The 4,723-nt window shown below is 37.6% G+C and overlaps 1 non-coding gene across 1 annotated transcript; it reads left to right on the top strand.

Annotated features, from left to right (window-relative positions):
- Positions 1 to 3,214: 3,214 nt before the first annotated feature.
- Positions 3,215 to 3,322, top strand: LOC148574331 (small nucleolar RNA R71). Its single transcript, XR_015906533.1, has one exon. It is a non-coding gene; the product is annotated as a small nucleolar RNA R71 (small nucleolar RNA).
- Positions 3,323 to 4,723: the final 1,401 nt, after the last annotated feature.

The following is a 4,723-nucleotide window of genomic DNA, read 5'->3' as shown; positions in this document are numbered from 1 at the left end:
TTCTATTTTTTTTTCGCCTATTTTTTTTTCTGCAAGCTTTGTTCTTTGCTGCTTTTTCTTGTTTCAAGAATCATTTTTATGATTTTTCAAATTATCAAATAACATGTCTCCTAGTCATCATTCTTTCAAGAGACAACATATTTAACATTCTTTAAACAACAACTTCAAAAGACATATGTACTGTTCAAGCATTCATTAAGAAAACAAGAATCATTGTCACCACATCAATATAATTAAGCTAAGTTCAAGGATAAATTTAAAACTCATGTACTTCTTGTTCTTTTGAATTAAAATATTTTTTTCATTTAAGAGAGGTGATGGATTCATAGGACATTCATAACTTTAAGACATAGTTACTAACTACTAATGATCATGTAATGAAGACACAAACATAGATAAGCACATAACATAGAAAACGAAAAACAGAAGAAATAAGAACAAGGAATGAATCCACCTTAGTGATGGGTGCGTTTCCTTCTTGAGGAACCAATGACGTCCTTGAGCTCTTCTATGTCTCTTCCTTGTCTTTGTTGCTCCTCCCTCATTGCTTTTTGATCTTCTCTTATTTCATGAAGGATGATGGAGTGCTCTTGATGTTCCACCCTTAGTTGCTTCCAATAATTGTGTGGAAGAAAATGTATCCCCTGAGGTATCTCAGGGATCTCTTGATTTGCAGTCAAATGTTCTACCACTGAGCTATAGACCCTTGATGGAAGCTTTTGTCTTCCCTTTCCTCTTTCTAGAGGTTTCTCTGGCCTTAGGTGCCATCAATGGTTATGGAAAAAACAAAAAAGCTATGCTTTTACCACACCAAACTTAGAATGTTGCTCACCCTCGAGCAAAAGAAGAAAGAATAGAAGAAGAAAAAGAAGATATTGAGGAGATGGATGGATGTGTGTATTCAGCCATATGGGTGGGATTGGGTGGGAGAGAGAGATGTTGAATTTTGAAGGTAGTGGGTGTATGGATGTGAGTGGTAAATGGAAAACAGAAGGGATGATCATGAATGGAAAGAGAGATGATGAGGTAGGTGGGGATCCTGTGGGGTCCACATATCCTGAGATGATCCTGTGGGGTCCACAAATCCTGAGGTGTCAAGACATTTACATCCCTGCACCAATTTAGGCATGTAAAATGCCCTTGCACACAACTCTGGGCGTTCAACGCCCATTTGTTGCCATTTCTGGCGTTGAACGCCAGAACCATGCTTGTTCTGGGCGTTCAGCGCCAGGATGCTGCCCATTTTGGGCGTTCAGCGCCAAAACCATGCTCTGTTCTGGCGTTGAACGCCAGGCAGATGCTTCCTCCAGGGTGTGATTTTTCTTCTGCTATTTTTGATTCCGTTTTCAATTTTTATATTTATTTTGTGACTCCACATGATCATGAACCTATAAAGACATATAACTAAGAAAAATATAGTTAGATAAAAATTGGGTTGCCTCCCAACAAGTGCTTCTTTAATGTCAGTAGCTTGACAGTGGGCTCTCATGGAGCCTCACAGATGTGCAGAGCTTTGTTGAGACTCTCCAACACCAAACTTAGAGTTTGGATATGGGAGTTCAACACCAAACTTAGAGTTTGGTTGTGGCCTCCCAACACCAAACTTAGAGTTTGGTTGTGGCTTCCCAACACCAAACTTAGAGTTTGACTGTGGGGTCTTTGTTTGACTCTACTTTGAGAGAAGCTTTTTCTGCTTCCTCTCCATGGATGCAGAGAGAGATCCTTGAGTTGTAAACACAAGCTTGTCCTTATTTAATTGAAGGATCAATTCTCCTCTGTTCACATCAATCACAGCTCTTGTTGTGGCTAGGAAAGGTCTTCCTAGGATGATGGATTCATCCTCTTCCTTTCCAGTATCCAGGACTATGAAATCAGCAGGGATGTAAAGGCCATCAACCTTTACTAACACGTCCTCTACTTGTCCATAAGCCTGTTTTCTTGAATTATCTGCCATCTCTAATGAGATTCTAGCAGCTTGCACCCCATAGATTTCCAGTTTCTCTATTACAGAGAGGGGCATGAGGTTTATCCCTGAACCAAGGTCACACAGAGCTTTAAAGATCATGGTGCCTATGGTACAAGGTATTATGAACTTTCCAGGATCCTGTCTCTTCTGAGGCAATGTCAGTTGATCCAGATCACTTAGTTCATTGATGAACAACGGAGGTTCAACTTCCCAAGTATCAATGCCAAATAATTTGGCATTTAGCTTCATGATTGCACCAAGAAACTTGGTAGTTTGCTCTTCAGTAACATCCTCATTCTCTTCAGAAGAGGAATACTCATCAGAGCTCATGAATGGCATAAGGAGGATTAATGGGATCTCTATGGTCTCTAGATGAGCCTCAGAGTCCTTTGGTTCCTCAGAGGGAAGCTCCTTATTGATCACTGGACGTCCCAGGAGGTCTTCCTCCTTGGGATTCACGTCCTCCTCTCCCTCATTGGGTTCGGCCATTTTGGTTATGTCAATGGCCTTGCACTCTCCTTTTGGATTTTCTTCTGTATTGCTTGGGAGAGTGCTAGGAGGGATTTCAGTGATCCTTTTACTCAGCTGGCCCACTTGTGCTTCCAAATTTCTAATGGAAGACCTTGTTTCATTCATGAAACTCACAATGGCCTTAGATAGATCAGAGACTAAGTTTGCTAAGCTAGATGAATTCTGCTCAGAATTCTCTGTCTGTTGCTGAGTGGATGATGGAAAAGGCTTGCCATTGCTAAACCTGTTTCTTCCACCATTATTAAAGCCTTGTTGAGGCTTTTGATCCTTCCATGAGAAACTTGGATGATTTCTCCATGATGGATTATAGGTGTTTCCATAAGGTTCACCCATGTAATTTACCTCTGCTATTGCAGGGTTCTCAAGATCATAAGCTTCTTCTTCAGAAGATGCCTCTTGAGTACTGTTGGATGCAGCTTGCATTCCATTCAGACTCTGAGAAATCATATTGACTTGCTGAGTTAATATTTTGTTCTGAGCCAATATGGCATTCAGAGTATCAATTTCAAGAACTCCCTTCTTCATAAGCGTCCCATTATTCACATGATTCCTTTCAGAATTGTACATGAACTGGTTATTTGCAACCATGTCAATGAGTTCTTGAGCTTCTGCAGGCGTTTTCTTTAGGTGAATGGATCCACCTGCAGAAGTATCCAATGACATCTTAGATAACTCAGACAGACCATCATAGAATATATCCAGGATGGTCCATTCTGAAAGCATGTCAGAAGGACACTTTTTGGTCAGTCCTTTGTATCTCTCCCAGGCTTCATAGAGGGATTCACCATCTTTTTGTTTGAAGGTTTGAACATCCACTCTAAGCTTGCTCAGCTTTTGAGGAGGAAAGAACTTGGCTAAGAAAGCCGTGACCAGCTTATCCCAAGAGTTCAGGCTGTCTTTGGGTTGAGAGTCCAACCACACTCTAGCTCTGTCTCTTACAGCAAAAGGGAAAAGCATGAGCCTGTAGACTTCAGGATCTACTCCATTAGTCTTAACAGTATCACATATCTGCAAGAATTCAGTTAAGAACTGAAAAGGATCTTCAGATGGAAGTCCATGAAACTTGCAGTTCTGCTGCATCAGAGAAACTAATTGAGGTTTTAGCTCAAAGTTGTTTGCTCCAATGGCAGGAATGGAGATGCTTCTTCCATGTAAATTGGAATTTGGTGCAGTAAAGTCACCAAGCATTCTCCTTGCATTGTTGTTGGGTTCGGCTGCCATCTCCTTTACTTGTTCGAAATTTTCAATCAAGTTGTCTCTGGATTGTTGTAATTTAGCTTCTCTTAATTTCCTCTTCAGAGTCCTTTCAGGTTCTGGATCTGCTTCAACAAGAATGTTCTTGTCCTTGCTCCTGCTCATATGACAAAGAAGAGGGCACAGAAAAATAATAATAATAGAGATCCTTTATACCACAGTATAGGGATCCCTTTGTGAGTGGAAGAAAAGAGGGAGACAAAGAATGTGATGTAAAGAAAGAAACACAACTGTGAGGAGGGCAGAGATGTGAGATGAGATGTTAGTAAATGAATAAATAAATAGAATAAGATGGGAGAGGGAGAATTTTTGAAAATAATTTTTGAAAAAGAGTTAGTGATTTTCGAAAATAGTTTTTGAAAAAGGTTAGTATTTTTTTTTTCGAAAAATTTTAAAATCAAAAATAAAAATAGTTAGTTAATAAAAAAGAAATTTTTGAAAAAGAGGGAAGATATTTTCGAAAATTAGAGAGAGAGAGTTAGTTAGGTAGTTTTGAAAAAGTTAAGGAACAAACAAAAAGTTAGTTAGTTAGTTGAAACAAATTTTGAAAAGATAAGAAGTTAGGAAGTTAGAAAAGATATTTTGAAATCAAATTTTTGAAAAAGAAGATATTTTGAAAAGATATGATTGAAATTAGTTTTGAAAAAGATTTGATTTTTTTAAAATCACAATTAATGACTTGATTCATAAGAAATCACAAGATATGATTCTAGAACTTAAAGTTTGAATCTTTCTTAACAAGCAAGTAACAAACTTGAAATTTTTGAATCAAAACATTAATTGTTATTGTTATTTTCGAAAATTTGGTACAAAAATAAGAAAAAGATTTTTGAAAAATATTTTTGGAATTTTCGAAAATAACTAAGAAATTTGAAAAAGATTTGATTTTTTTTTTTTTGAAAAATATTTTGAAAAAGATAAGATTTTTAAATTGAAAATTTGATTTGACTCATAAGAAACAACTTGATTTTA

The sequence above is a fragment of the Arachis ipaensis genome, chromosome B2, assembly GCF_059453495.1.
Source record: "Arachis ipaensis isolate K30076 ecotype BB chromosome B2, ASM5945349v1, whole genome shotgun sequence".
Lineage (NCBI taxonomy): Eukaryota > Viridiplantae > Streptophyta > Magnoliopsida > Fabales > Fabaceae > Arachis > Arachis ipaensis.
Note: the sequence above shows the minus strand (reverse complement) of the source record. Positions and strands in the feature narration are given on the sequence as shown.